The sequence below is a fragment of the Coloeus monedula genome (assembly GCF_965178545.1).
Source record: "Coloeus monedula genome assembly, chromosome: 3".
In the NCBI taxonomy this organism is placed as follows: domain Eukaryota; kingdom Metazoa; phylum Chordata; class Aves; order Passeriformes; family Corvidae; genus Coloeus; species Coloeus monedula.
In genome coordinates this window covers 44,285,612-44,301,756 of record NC_138783.1, presented here as the reverse complement: position 1 = coordinate 44,301,756, position 16,145 = coordinate 44,285,612, and positions in this window count along the sequence as shown.

Sequence of the window (16,145 nt, the reverse complement as noted above, 5' to 3'; positions counted from 1 at the left end):
ACTCAAAGGTCCACACAGCCCACTATCCTGTCCACTACAGTGACCAGCGGCAAAGAAAGGATGTAAGAAGTAAGGCTGGTACAGAGTGACATGACTTTGGTCTGACCCTCTTGAGCCAAGACTTCCTGAGAGCATAGAATGGAATTTCAGTTACTTCAAATGAAGTTTTATTTCTATTATTCAGAATAAAAATTGAATCCAGATCTTAAACCTGTACATTTGTAGATGTCTGATTTCTTTCCACTTGGTAAAACACCTGAGGGGGAAAGGGAAAACAGGCTAGCTATACTTTTTGTTGTCATCTAATTAACCTCTGCAAAAATTTTTCCCCCCTTTTTAATTATTGTTCTGTGTCACTATTAACAACCAGCTTTGGACATGGGACTTCTAGACTGCAGATTCCTTACAGCACTTAGAGATTTAGCTGCTCACACAGCTTGTATTCAAATTAGGGATACACATTCTTCCGGTTTTGGGATCTGATCAGAATTGCGATCAGCACCAGAAAATAAACAGGTCCCTAGATACTTCCCCAGGCAGCATACAACCCATGGATGTCCCAAGGGAGCATACTACCTGGGTGATTATCCAGACAGCCCCCTGGAAATCTCTGTGGGAGAACCTTTAGGGTCAAATGGCAGAAGATCAGCCTACTAGCAAACCTGGGAGCAGCAGCAGCAGCTTCCTGAGAGAAGCTCCTTGAATCTAACCCAGTGAATCTTCTCCTACAGCAATCAAAACCCCAGGATGAGGCAGGAGGGATAGCTCCTTTACCATGTTACTCATCAGAGGTTTTTTCTTTTGTTGCCAACTGAGCTGGCAGCTCTCTGTGTTAATAGAACCGGGAGCATAACAAACTCAGAGACTCCCTATGTAAAAAGCAGCATTTTGCCTTTTTCTTTTAGTTAGAATGGTTTGTTCCTCTCTGCTTGTACCCTCTTTTCAGTGTCTTCCTCCTACTTGCTTTAGCAGTGTTTATTTACAGACTGCACAACAATGACCACTCACCTGCAACCAGATATTGGGCCCCTTTCTACCAAGCTTTTTGTTATAACCCCCAAAAATCTTCACCTCAAAACCCACATGTTGGCTTTACAGTCTTTGTTCTACAACTACTTTGGAGGTCTAGAGACTATTTCTAAGGGGTCTAGGAAAAGATCTAAGAAAAGGCAGCCTGTCACCAGCTGACTCAGTGTCCTTGAACAGGGCTCTCACATTTCCCAGGATATTGTATATTTATCCACCAATCAAAAAGGTTGAAATTACTGGTTTACTCTACAACTATGAGATATGGAATGTTAAGAAGAAAGAAAAATTATAGAATCAGTCCTTGATGACAGAGAAACAGTAACAGACACTGCAGCATAAAGGAAAAACCAGTGTCACACAGGTGTGATCAATGCCCAGGCTCAGAGAGAAGAGCTTCCGCCCGCTAGTCATTCAGGACTCTGAGGAAGCCAGGGTTTTCTTCAGACCTGTCCCCTTGGGAGAAGATAACCACACCATGAGGTTCTGCCAGCAATGTTTTCACTCTGCCTCTGCCATGCCAGAGAGCAGAGGTCTGTTCTCAGCCCTAGCAAACCATGGAGCTTAACAACTCCTAGTACAGTAAGCTGTTCTCCAGCCCCTGCTCCCTTCCTCAGTTCCTCCTCCCTTGCTTCCTCTGTTTCTTTCTTCCTGCTAGTTCATTTTATTCCCCCTCACTCTTGCTGGCAGATAATTTATCTCCTGCACTTTCCTAGACATTTCAAAAGTGTCTTAGTATTAAAGGTGTGATTTGTAAGAGCAAGCCATCAATTCTTTATCAAAAAAGCAAATTAGTCAGGATTTTAAAGGTGCTCAATAAACTAACAGTTCAACACAGTTTGGCAGGTTTCAGGGGAAACTTGACCTTGCTGAGCTGAATTATTGCATTCACATTCAGGATGTATTGCTACGGTATGAAGAGTGTGCAGACCTTCGGAAAAGAGAAAAGATAAAGTAATGGGGTAAATGAAAGGGAAGTTTTTTTCTCTTTTTTTCATATGGCATGCTATAGTCTAGCTTTAACTAACTTGCCACATATCTTTAACTGAATACTGTGGAGCTCTTGATCATTTCACTAAGGTGTAATGATTTTCCTAGCCATCACAGCTGTATATTGCACGCAAAATTCACAATGTACTGAGATTATAAACCAGACAGATCTCAGCTTTGAGTCTGTGAGCCATAAAAAGTCATGGCAAATAATCCATGTTTACTTGGTGTGTTGTTTTTTCTTTAAATTCTTTGTCATCCCCTCCTTCAAAAGTCAAAGAAACAAGGATTAGACAGAATTAAAACTTAGAGGCAAATAGGATTCCAGTTTATTACAGGCTATACTGTTCAAGGATAATTTAAAGATCCTAGTCAATATTTATTAAAATTTTAGAAAGCTTTTAAGCAAAACATTTGCAAACTTGTTGTTGACTGATTATTCCTTCCAAACGCAGAGCAGAAAATTCACATACAATTGTTGTTATCAGTTTCCTTACACTTTTAGAAAAAATAAATACCAGGCTGTTTCTAATTGCCAGAGGGATGAATTAGTCATTTGCAGTAGAAAAAGGAATAAAGAAGTATTTAAATTATTAAAAAATGAATGTCATCCTGTATCTTGCTAGGTAAAATGAGTGAATTTAACAATATCCAATAGCTCAGAGATTTGTATTTCACATTTATTATGGAGAAATAATAACACCTCTATACTTAAGTTTGCAGCTAAAATACCCATGGTAAATCTGATTTTGATTTCCTTTGCAATACAAAGAAATACAAAAGAATGCTCCTGTGGCTTGACATTTCTGGGGTGGTAGACATGCTATGTGACTGCAGGACTCTAATGGCACTTGACCAAGAATCGTGCTTCTCATGTGGTGGCAAATCTTCTCTTGGAGACTGAAAGTAGTATATGGTGATCTCAGAAGTGAGAGGAACAACCTGCAAATTGCTTTGTATTATATTCAGACCACTTATTTTTTTGTGACATTAGCAGAATTTCCATAATGCCTTTACACAATCATATTGTCCTGTGGCTGTATTTCCCTGTGCTGGCTGTCTACAAGTGGATGAAGCTCACCTGAGTTTTTCTGTATAGACTGGCTTTAGAGATAATCCTAAACCATATCAAGAAATAAGGCTGTTTCCATTCCTAGCTACACACATCTCACATGAACAAGTTCAAAATTCTAAGATCAAAACAAACCATAGGTCTTTTGTAGGTTAAGAAATGAGCTTAGTTTTTTGCTATAGAGTTTACCCACTCACCACTTTGGGCTTTGCTGACTTTAGGGTTGATGGAGGATGGGAGTAGAAACATCTTTAGGGATTGAAGAAATCTCTTCTTTTTAAAGAGGGTGTTGACATTAAACTGTAAAAGAGGAGAAAAGGCTCCCCTGCTCTAGGAAACACTGCCTATCCAAGAGTCACTGATAGAAATAGTACTGGGGAAGGAGCATCTTTAAAACAGAATCCCTAATTCTGACTTAAATCACCTCATTTTCAACTGTGTTTCCAGCCCTAGGAAGTTGACCCTAAGGCTGTGTTTTTCCCATCTAGCTCTTTCAAAAACACGTCTTGCTTCAGTGAGAAAGCAGTCTGAGAAACTAGCCCAGCAGAGATTTTTCTAAAGAACCTTCATGTTGTCTGAGAATTTTTTTCAGTGGTTACTGCTGGAAAAAAAAGACTCTCTGTGAATAAAACCACTGTGACGCTTGGGTCAGGTTTAAAAGCAGCTGTGAAATGCCTTTCATGAATTGTCTTAGCACACCAACAAAGATATGTGGAAGTAATTGCCAAGTTTGGATTTTATCTTGTGTTCCTTTCAATATTCCTGTATTTATTTCTAATTGACAGGGAGGTTCTTCATGTTTTTGTATTCTGCCATAAAGACAGGAAATCTCTTTCAACCCTATTTAAGGACTCAATCACCTGACATGACATGAACGGTCATCCATGGAATATAATCAAATTTATTCTGTTTCTTCTGGTTTTTTCTCAGAAGCTGTTGCTATAGAAAGAAATGCAATGCCATTAACTCTGTACAGATTACTTTGGAGGCAGACAAGACAGCAGAGTGAAAAGAGCTCTGAGGTCTTTAGGACATTTATTTTGAAACCAATGTATCTTCTACATCTATATATTTGGATTTAATCCTACCAAGAAATTACCCGGAGTTAAATTTTTCAAGGTGTTTAACACCTTAAGCTCAGAGAGATTTTCTTAGTGTAATTTGTTTGGTTCCAATATACTAATTTCATGCTCTACAAGTTTACAGTGACACTTAAAAGACCTGTATGCTTTTGAAAATGCACAGGGTGCTTGTCTGCAGCTCTGGATTCCTACACACCTGGGAGAATTTGTCCTTCATGCAGCAATATTCAACAGCCATGAAAAGAATTTATAGCCTCTATCAAATTTTCCTAAACAGAAGTTTACAGAAAAGATCCTGTCCCCAATAAAGGCTTGAGCTGGCAAGGCAATAGACAGTCCCAGCAATATGACTGGTGGCTCGATGGGATCAGAGGCGATTAACAAGCTAGGGATGAATTCTCCTTCTGGCCTTTTTCAGGCTGAGCTTCACAGATCACAGGATTTCTGCAATAAGAATTACTGAAGGTGAAAACACCACTCAAAGTTATTTATTAATTTCGCATTTCACCAAAAAAAAAAAAAAAAAAAAAAAAAAAAAAAAAAAAAAAAATCTGATCCCTTCAAATAACTTAGACTAAGTAAACATTTTGAAGAAAGAAGAAAAAAAAGGAGGAGGCAAGGAAAATGTCAAAGCCAGGTTTCAGCTTTATTCATACATTGAAAGAATAAGAAGTTTACTAGTGCCTGGATTTTTTGAGTCTTATTTCCACTGCATTTTGCTGTGATGCCTGCACTTGATAAATAATAAATTACACTACTTCTTCTTGTGAGAGACCAGGCATCCCTGTCATGCAGCATGGTCTTTATCATGGTCTGCTTATAGGGAAAATTACACAGAGATTGAAGGCCCCTTCAAGCTGCTCTGGAGGAGTGACCCATCAGCAACATGGCTGTGCCAGAGTTTGGATTCTGATGGACAGCTGTGTGTCACTCTGCTGCCATTGCATGTAGGCGCCTAATGGTTGTTGTAGGATTCACTGAGCAGCATCTACTCTGGCTAGTATCCTGCATCTGTTCCTGGCATCAGCTACACGTCCGCTCTCAAGTGTGTGAACACCAGGAACAACTGGAGAAGAGCAGGCAGTAAGGAGGAGCAGCTGATGCATTGTGCTGTTCTCCACACAGCTCTTTAACATCCCATAGTCTGTAATTCTGAGAAGCAGGAACTGAAGGGATGGTACAGAGCGCACTGGTGTTTCTCTTTAACTGGAGTGAGCAGGTGGATAGGGAAATAACAGTGCAGAAGGAGGAGGTTAAGAATCTCCCTAGCTGTTGCTCTAGCCAAGAAAGCAAGCAGCAATTTGACAAGAAACTTAACTTGTGCCAGTGTCTGTGATCAATGGTTGATGTTCAGCACCTTGGGACTTAATTCCAGTAAATTTGAAATACGGTCTATATAGTGAGGGGAAAAAACACTTGGACAGATTCCTGTCCCTAATGCAAGACAGTCTCAGTAACACAGCCATGACAAGAAAATCTGCTTTTGCATGATAAATTATGCAGTGCTCTCAGCTGGCTGTACATATTGCAGCCAGTGCTGGTGTAATTTGAGGGAAGCACAAACAGTATTGTTCTTTACAAGGATCTAATTTAAAGAATTAATTATGAGATACAGGAACCTAAAGGGAGCAAAAAGAAATGAAGAGGGGGAGAGGGCCAGGCCTCTGACTTTTTATCTTATACCTTAGGTCCCCAGTCTGAAGTGAATCAGCTGTACAAATCTATGTGGGCCAGCCTTGGTAACCTTCCTACTTAGAGCTGTTTGCTTTGGAGTTAGTGTGCCACTGCCCACTGCCTTGTCCTGTACCCAGTTTAGCCCACACTTCATTTTGATTCACCAGTAGGCAATCAGCCTGAACAATCCAAGAAGCTGAATTCAGAAACAAATAATATTAATAGAAAGTAGACATCCCACTTTCTCTCCAAGTCTACTGGCACTCTATTTCCAGCAGTGGAACACTAGCACTGGGCTGTGTTTTATAGCTCTGAATTTCCTTCGTGCCTTCTGGAATTCATTGTAGTCATAGGTTTCACAGCTGAATAAGATACCATGTAAAGACATTCAGTTTTTGTCTGGTTGCTCTTTTCTTTGCTAGTTTGCTGCCTGAGCAATATTATTGTCAGCTTGCTAGATCTTGCATTATGCAGTAAGACTCCACAGGAGGCCCACTGAGATCAAAGTTACACTCAGAGTGAAGGACAGTACCCTCTGTCTCTTGCCAGTGGTTTCTTCCCATCTTATAATGGCCTTAGACTGGGGAGATGACAGGCCGTAGAAAGCTGCAATGATAGAAAAATATCAGGAATATAAGTTTCAGTTTATGGATTAAAATTAGGAAAGAAATAAAGTTTTATCAAAAGAGCAAATTCTGATTTACAAACCCAGTGCTTGTACTGGTACATTGAGTTTCTGTCTCATCTTTTTTCCCTTTTTACAATCTCCACATTAAGTGAAATTTCCACAGCCCCAATTCCTGTAATTATTTTCTCTTAGTTCAGGAAAAGAAGACAGGTGAGAACTGAATCTATGAGAAAGCAGTAACCTTTAAATATCTGTTATTGATAGCAGATATAGGCTGACTCGTGAAATTATGAAAATATATAGATGATACAGTTCTGCAAATAGTACTGTATTTGTGAACAGCTCTGGGATTTTATGGCATGATTAAATCTAGTGATTAAATTTTCCAATGCAAAACATGCTGTTAGGAATGGCTGAGCAATGCATATATTCTGAAGTACAGCTACCAGTTTCTCCCGTGACATTCAACACAAGAGATTTACATTTTAAATGTGTGATTTGTTATTTAAAGAAAAAGCAGGGACATTATCTATTATTATTGAATTTGATGATTTGTCACAGTTTTAAGGTAAACAAGGAAAAAGTACAAATACAATACAATAATACACAAACAAAGCTAAATGCAAATGAAACAGTTGAGCATTTCTTAAGGGCTGAGAGTTGTCAAATCTGCTCCCACCATTATTGCAAGTATCATTTCAAGTATCTAAAGGTTGTGAACCAAAGGAAGCATGAGAAATTGATTAGAAAAAACTTCTGAAGAAATAGGAGGATATTAATCAAACAAGACTTTAGAAAGGAAATCGGGAAAAAATTCCCAATTATTACATTTTCCCAACTAAAGAATAATTTCCCAGAGGAAAATCTGTAATCTCTCTTGTTGAAATGATCAAAAGTGAAGTTGAATAAAGTAAAGGCAGTTTTATATAAGGTCATAATTGGTCTTTCACACTGTATTTTTATTATTCTGAGCTACTGTTTCCATCATTTTGTGCTCTACAATTACTGTCAATAGCAAGACAGAAATCAACTTTGCAAAACAGAAAGAATCCAGTGCAAGAATAAACAATTAGCTCTTTCCCTAAAGGTTTGTCTCCTCTACAGTATATTTAATAGTTTAGTTACAGAAGCCCAGAGGTTGGAGTTCTCCATTTTTTACAAGCTAAGAATTGTGCACTCAATTAGAAACTGAGAAACTCCCAAGATGACAATGGCAACATGCTTCACCTCAATTTGAACATGTTCACAGGCAGTTTGTCCTTCTGGTCATGGTGCGGCACAGCAGACCACAGCTCTGGTCCCTGCCCTCCTATTCCCTAATCCCCGGCTGCATTTGAATTAGTGAGCACCTGAACATGATCCAGCTGTGCCCAGGTGGCCAAGAAGGCCAATGGCATCCTGGCCTGGATCAGCAATGGTGTGGCCAGCAGGACCAGGGCAGTGACCGTCCCCCTGTACTCGGCACTGCTGAGGCCACACCTCCAATCCTGTGTTCAGTTCTGGGCCCCTCACTGCCAGAAAGACATTGAGGGGCTGGAGCGTGTCCAGAGAAGGGCACCGGAGCTGGGGAAGGGTCTGGAGCACAAGTCCTGTGAGGAGCAGCTGAGGGAGCTGGGGGTGTTTAGCCTGGAGAAAAGGAGGCTCAGGGGGGACCTTATCCCTCTCTACAGCTGCCTGAAAGGAGGCTGTAGCCAGGTGGGGGTTGGCCTCTTCTCCCAGATAACAAGTGATAGAACAAGACGAAATGGCCTCAAGTTGTGCTGGAAAGGTTTAGATTGGATACTAGAAAATATTTCTTAACTGAAAGTTTTCTTGTCCAGCACTGGAAAGGTCTGCCCAGGGAACTGGTGTAGTCAGCATCCCTGGAGGTATTTAAAAGACATGTGTATGTGGGAGTCAGGGACACGGTTTAGTGACGGACTCGGCAGTGCTGGGTTAATGTTTGGGACTGGTGATTTTAGAGGTCCTTTCCAACCTTAACGATTCTATGATTCTATGCTTATTGTGAAGCAGGACACAAAATTCTTCAGCTATATGCATTTACCTTTGGTGTCCTGCCAGTGGTTTAGTGGGAATAAAATGAAATCTTTGTTACTGTAAAGGGAAGATGACCCCATTACATAGTGTTAAAAGCAGTGAAGTACTCAGAGAAGCTTTGCCAGTGTTTGCTGGCAGACCCATACAGATTTGCAGGTGTACCTGCCCCACCTCCACACTGGGGAGGCTTCAGGTTCCCCTTTGGACCACAGAAGTAATTTCTTTGGTTGTATTTGTGCAGAAGCACAGTGGGGCCATGCAAACCATCCCCTCTACCTGTGCATGTCTCCAGTACCGCCCCGGGCAGTATACACCGCCTACGAACACTGCTCTGCCTCATGACTGACTGCCACAGCCTACTCAGCATAAAGATGGCTGCAGGCCCCTCCATCCTCAGTTTTAAACTCTGTCTCATCACACTGCCTCCTGTGTCAAAACAAAGATCCAGCACCAAGGGACCCGCTCACAGCCATTGCGTGCTCAGGAGGTGTGCTAAGATGATAACACGTGGGGGACAGAGACCAGAGACACCTTCCTCTACTCGTGCTCCATTTCCGCACTCAAGGAAATGAGAGTTCCCTCCTCACCTGGCTGCTTCATTCAGCTTGTGCCAAGAATAGGCCCAGAAGCAGTTTTGGCTCTGTTTAATCTCTGTCCTGTTCGTTAGACAGTTATGCTCTGTCTAATCTCCTCCTGTTCGCGAGGGTTTAGTGGGAAACATCAATGCCCATTGCCAGCACCACAAATACAGCCCCTCACACCCAGCACAAGGAGCAGCACCTGTGAGCCTCCAGGACTGGAACACACACCCCACCATCCACACAGCACCCCATCCACACACAGCACCATCCCCTGCCCCACCTGTTCAGACATGTGAAAAGGTACAGGCACGTGCCCCTCTCCATGCGAGTGAGGGGGATTTGCTTTCCTGTGCTGTGGCTACACATATACCCAACTCTTTCCACACACAAACAGTCGGCCCACGAGCACAGATGGTGCATGATTCACTCTGGGGCTCTGATCACTGACTGCTGCTGCCTTTGGATCGGGCCCACAGCACCAGGAATTTACCGCAGGCAGTTGTACTGTTCAGTAATGATTTTGCAGCCAAAGGCGCCAGCTGCTCTTCCTTGAGTGGCAGCTTGGAAGGAAGAGACCAGTACAGGACAGTAGGACTTCAAACGTCTCCTTACTCCTGGCAGTACCAAGAGTGGAAGACAAAAACTCAAGCTGTGAACAGCTACACACTGGATCAACAAGGCAGACTGCTGCAGTCATCCTTCAGCCCTCCTGGTGCCTGTGGTCCTGCTGGCACTTGGTACATCCCACTGGGTCCAGGGCCAGTCGGGTAGAATCAGCCAGGTCAGTAGCTGGGACACTGGCCCTTCTGCTCCTGGAAATGCTCAGCATAATTATTTCAGTGGCAGATGCAGCTGGGTGATTTACCTGTACCGCAGCGAGTTGGAATTTGTGCTTTAGAATGTAGATGCTTTCCCTGTTGTTATTATTAAGAACTCTAGGAGAAGGTTGCTTTCTTTAAACACCTATAAAACTCTGCAAATCCTGAGTCATCCTTCCAGATGGGGTGCCCAGACTACCACAGGTAAGATTTTGTGAGTGTGTTGTCATGGCAACCCAGTGACATGTATTTAAAGGTGCCTGTAGGGATGTTATCCTGACACTGACTTTCAAGAGCAAAATTCAGGTAGCAAACGGGGTACAAACAAGCACCTCTCTTTTGGTGACATGTGGCCCCACAGCCTTCTAGAGACTTTGGAAACACAGCATTTGGCTTAGTTCTGAAGCCCCTCACCCAAAGGCCATCAGATGTAGAAGTGTACAGCACTTCAGGTGGAGGACGCCCTTTACCACTCCAAAGGTAAACATATTATTCACCTCTGTGCTGCTTACACAGTAAATACCTCTCCATGGACCAAGGAAGAGCACTGATTTAGGAATGACCAGGCACTTCCCTTCGAACACGTTGGCACAGTCCTTCAGACTTCTTTATTTGTTCCTGAAACCACAATAATTAAGCACAAAAACAAAACAGCTGGGAACTGCCGTGGACGTCACTGACCTAAGAGCAACCAGCATATGGACAGGACTTGGGGACACATTCTGCTAGATTAGTATGCCAGATTGGTGTTGTGAAAAAGCTTCCCTGATAATTTTTTTTGTTTGTTTGTAAATAATTACAAATATTTTGCCCAGATGGTGTTTACATGGCTGCCTAAAACACTTAGTATTAACATAGTTCCAAATTTAAAAACAATTGTGACGAATGCTAGCAATTTCAAGACAGATATCTCTAGGTACTAAATCAGAGCCTAAATCTATGAAGCATTATTACAAATACATTTGTATGGGACTTTTTAAAAGATTACCCCTTTTTTAGCTGTACTTGCTTAAAATGGAAATCACTAACTAACAAAATCAGCGGCTCTTATTCAATGGACACTGGTGGGATCAGAGTTGTGCCTGCATTGTTATATAAATAGTCAAACAGTACTATTTAGCCTTTAATTAAAATTTCTACTATAATCTGGAAGTCAAAAACCACTTGTTATTTCCAAACTGTGAGCAGAAGGAAGAATATTTACAGATCAAGTTTTCTTAAATGTTGATATATAGACTGTAGGAATACTGATTTAATTTTAGAGTGAGCTTTTTTGGCGTGTTTTTCCATTAAGAAAACCCAAACACTTTTTCATCTCATTTGACTGTCTTAACACGTCCTTAAAATAATGAATACACAGTTATGCCTACACACACAAAATAAACAGTGCATGCAGAATAGCTATGTGATGTGAACCTTGCTGTTTATTAAAGGAAGCACTTGCTTATCTTTGTAAAAAAAAACTTAAGAAAACAAAAAGTTGTTTCACTCTATAAAAAGTCTATGTAATAAAAATCATCCAAGTGCAAGACAACAGATTTATTCCAATGTAGTTGCACATTCTGAAGCAGCCAGTAAAAATATAAATTTCAGATAAAGTTTGATGATATTTAAAAAGATATCTTCACTGTACCTATTAACAGTCAAAGCACAGACCACTTGTGGCAAAGCAACAGCTGATTACGCGACAGGAGCAGAACTGGGCTTTGTGTTTGTTACAGGCAGAAGCCAAGGTTTTTTGAGAAGGTACTGTTAGCAGTGTCATGGCATAGGCTGGAGATGACTGGATTGGAAGTGACTTCAGGAGGTAATACAGGTCTGTCTCTAGTTCCAAGCAAATGCAGGTCAAGTATAGAATACAAGAGGCATGGATTTTCAAGAATTTGACTCAAAGAAAGAAGCAATAGTAGCTGTGAAGGAGAATAGTCCAACCAGAGCCAAGTTTCCTGACATGAATAAAGCACTTCTAGATTGCCCAGGAGGAAACATACTTTCTTTTAAAGACTAGCATCCAGCTCAGTGACCTGATTCATGCTTTGGCCAGGCAGAAGAAGCTTAGAGATGCCCCAAAAAAGTTGCCCCCTCACAGAGGTGGGTTGCTGTCCCTGTGACTGACAGCTGGACACTGTTCATAAAGCAGCTGCTGCTGAGGCCATATTGTTTGCAGCCAAGCCGTCAACCATTTCATCCCTAATAATTAGCTGTGATGCCATAGGGAGAGATGTCCACTACAGGGAAATAACTGAGGCATGCTGTAGGTTGCACATGCAACATCCACCATTTAGATTTTTCTTCTGGGGATTTGATATTTTTTTTGTTTCTTGCCTACATTGAAGTCTTCTGAAAACCAGAAAAAAATGCATATCTAACCTTATCTTGTATGCAGTGTGCTGTATGTAATGTGAGCATTTTTTGCGCACAAATTGAAAAAAACCAGCCAGAGACTGAAATGAGCTAAGCTCTTTCTGGGACAGGCACTACCACTCTCCATTCCAGGAACTTTGCAACAAACTCACTGATCAGAAAGGGGAATGGATTTTCTTCAAGCCACTATACCACTCCCCTACCATATCTGGCCCTACTGTGGGCTAAGAATGATGGTTCAAGAATGACCTTTACTTGGACCCAGCTACTATGCAAAATTAATTGGACTATTTAATTTCAACTAGCTGTGGTTATCCAGAGCTCAGTAAAGTTCAAGAAACTGATAAAACCTCATAAAAATATGCAATTATAATCTGGAATTAAATAATGAACTCTAGACACAGAAATAAGAAAGGAACAATTGAGACATTTATTCACTTTAAGGAGATATACTGAATACAGCAGCTGTTCATCTAAAGACAGTAAGGCCAGAATATCTTTTAATTCCTAAGGAGATTAAACAAGGAACGTGAATGTCAACAGAGCAATTTGCATGTAGTCACCCATGAAGTCACTGGTGCTCCTAGGTCAGTCTGGTGGGGAGCCCAGCATTTGAAAAGGTCATTAAATGCTGTTTGGGGATGAACAAGGCTTTCTGACCCATGAGGTCTGGTGCATCTCTCCTTCATGAGGCTTGGTCTCTATCATATTTGTTCTCCTCCTACTCTGTATCTTTTTCTTAAGAGACGCAGTGCACTTCAAGATGAAGCTACTGAGTGCCAGAAGGCTTCTCCAGGAAGATGCAGCATCCATTAGAAGCCTGTACTAAATGCTAATCCCAGGCACCCTTTCCAGATCTGTAAAAGAAGCAAACTGATCCCAGGACAATACTGAGCATTTCACAGTCTCATGCAGTAATGAAGGAATAACAGAGAACAGCTGCTGTTTTAAAAGAGAAATTCATAGTTTTGTAGGGTCAGTGGGATTTTATGGGACTTTTCATGCCTGGAACAATTTAATGACAGCTACAGATTGCCATATTTATTTCTTACCATTTCCAAGTTTATTATCAATTGCCTCATCTTTTTGCACCAGCAGTGTTTGCCATGTACATGAAAAAAGATGTGCAGGGGCAGCCAGGACCCTTGATGTGTATTTAGAGGCTGAGGAAGGTTCTATTGTAACTGTGTGGTGGAGTTACCCAGATTAATAGAGTAAAGGTGTCTCTGACACACAACCATGATCTGCAGCCATATTTGTGGAAGGCAGTGTAAACACACTGACAATTTATATTAATAAGAGAAAATGTAGGCTTGAAAAGCAAAGGGAGAACGATCACACAGAACAACTGCCTTTTGGATACTGTGGCCTGATTCTTGCTGAATTAACTTCACCACTCCACAAGCTTTGCTACTGCCACATGTATAAGGTGACCTCAGTGATAGCAAAGAGATTTTAATTTCTGTTGAAATACTGTAATTTCTTGAGCTCACTTTACAGACAGTGTTTGGAGGCAAACAAAATGCACCTTTGCAAAAATATGTCTAGTCAAGTTAGGGGGTGAGAAACACTGTCTGGGAGGCTTTCTCCATCCCTGTCTAACTGCTTCTCTGGGAAGGCTCTGCCTTAATCCCTGCCATGTCTCAGCATGGGTACCCTGGTGTAATGTTTTTGAGAGATAAGGATACCAAGGTCAATTTTAGGAAATAGAGAATCAAAAATACAGAATCCTGTGAATCCAGTGACATATTTCAGCTCTGATTCAGCTATGTGGCTAATCCCAGTGAAGCCTCTGGAAGTCACTATATACAGGCAGCTGTGACATATTGAGCACAGAAGTCCTTCATCTATCAGACCCTCTAACAGCAATGCACAGCTGAAATTTTTGGTGAGTCAAAATCTTGGGATTTCAGGCAAATGAGCAAATGCTTAGCATTAATCATGTACATTATTCATCTTTATCAATTGAGTCAGTCAAAGGTGAGCTTGAAGCAGTCCTAAAATTAGTGGAGAAGGGAGGTAAAGAGAAGAAAATGTCTGTGTTGATATCACTCTCCTGGTCATATAAATAAATAAAATACTTGTGATCTTTTTCTGTTTCTTGCCATTTAGGCCGTACCCAAAATGCATCAAGGGTGGATTACCCTGACATATTTTCCCAGCAGTATCACGTGACAGTTGCTAGCAAGGAAAGCAAAAATAAAAGCTAAAAGGAATTGCAAAATATTTGAGAGCAGGCTTAGAGGAAGGGCTGACTTTCCCAGACTGCTGATATCCAGCCATTCTAGAGGTGCTGACTGCAAATTCCCCAGTTAACCACAGTTCCTTGTGTTGTTACAGACTCCCCTGCTGAGATTAGCAGCTGTTATTTATTTATCTTTGCTGAGTTAACTTGTACATTATAAAAAGGAACGGATCAACTAAACTTAACTAATGAAGCCAGGATTTGCCCTAACTTAACAGATAAAAATTAGATCAACATGACTTCACAAAAAAAAAGATACCTATTTTCCATGGAGATTTGGCATTTAAGGTGGCTTATTTGTTACAGCTTAGTGTAGTGTCAGCTGCACAAACAGCACAGCATTTTGTGTTACATCATCCCTCAACAGCAAGTGCAGCCTAAGGCTGCCATAAGCTTCCAGGCATGACCAGCTTCATTGTCTTGGATCAGTCATTTCAGTGGAGAATGTAGGATGTCCTGCTGGCACAAGTACACTACCATTATCTTCACTACAATTAAGGGTGACTTGGCTGTGCTCTGGGAAAATCCTGCTTCAGTGTTCATGGTAATTTAGAATCACATCAAGCTACCATGGTCACTGTCAGCCTAGCAGAGTGTTTCATAGGTAATTTTCCCAAAGTTTAACGGCTTAAAACTGAAAAAAGAAGAAGTCCAAGGTTGCCAAAATTACTTGTCTGTACTGAGATGTAGCCTTGATGTCAAGAGTTACTAACAGGAGTGAGTGCCACTGGTGGAAATGAGGCTTTTCCACAGCTCTGCTCTAGGATTGTACCAGACATTATCAGTAGGCCACCCACTGCTGAAAGCGGGGTTAATTCTTACTATTGAAAAGGCCTTAGGAAGTCTTTCTTTAGCTGATTTCCTCTCTCCAGAAGTAAAGCCTACTGCCTTTTATTCTGTTTATAGAGAGAACATTAAAGACAACACTCTTGCAACTGTATTTGCCATACTTGAAGACTGCTGTCATACAATCTCCTTGCATTTTCTCTTCTGGAATAAACTATCGCAATTCATTCATCTGTCACACTTAGGCCACATCATTCAGAAGCCTTTTGCAATTCCTCCACATCTTTCTCAAAATACAGATTCCCAAACTAAAACACTATATCCATTCTAAATAGGAAGATTATTTCCAGGGATCCCTTGTTATGTCCCAATGCAATGCTTGGTTTTCTTATTGTCATAGCCTAAAAATATTGACTCGTGGTCATCTTATAAATCATGGCAAACCCCAAGTCCCTGTTTTTGGAAACAGTACTTAATCTGTGTTTTCCCCATTCAATTTTTATGCAACAGATTAGCCCTGTCTGAATACAGACAGTCCATAAGCTTTAAGAACTTTTCTCCATTTTCTCCATATAATTCCAAATTCCATTTCCAATTTTCATGCACTTTCACATGTCTTTGTCATCTGAGAATTTAACAAGCATGTTCTCCACCTCATCTTCCTGCTACAGTTTCACACAGACCTAGAACCCAGGATCAGTCTTCAAAGATATTGCTCTCATCTTGGCAGTAAACCTCTGATAGCTACAGTTTGAGTGCAATTGGCTGTAGCTCAGCTCTCCCGGTAGCTGTTCTCATTTTTTTAACCCAAGTGCAAGGCCCTTGGGGAAAGGTCCATGACA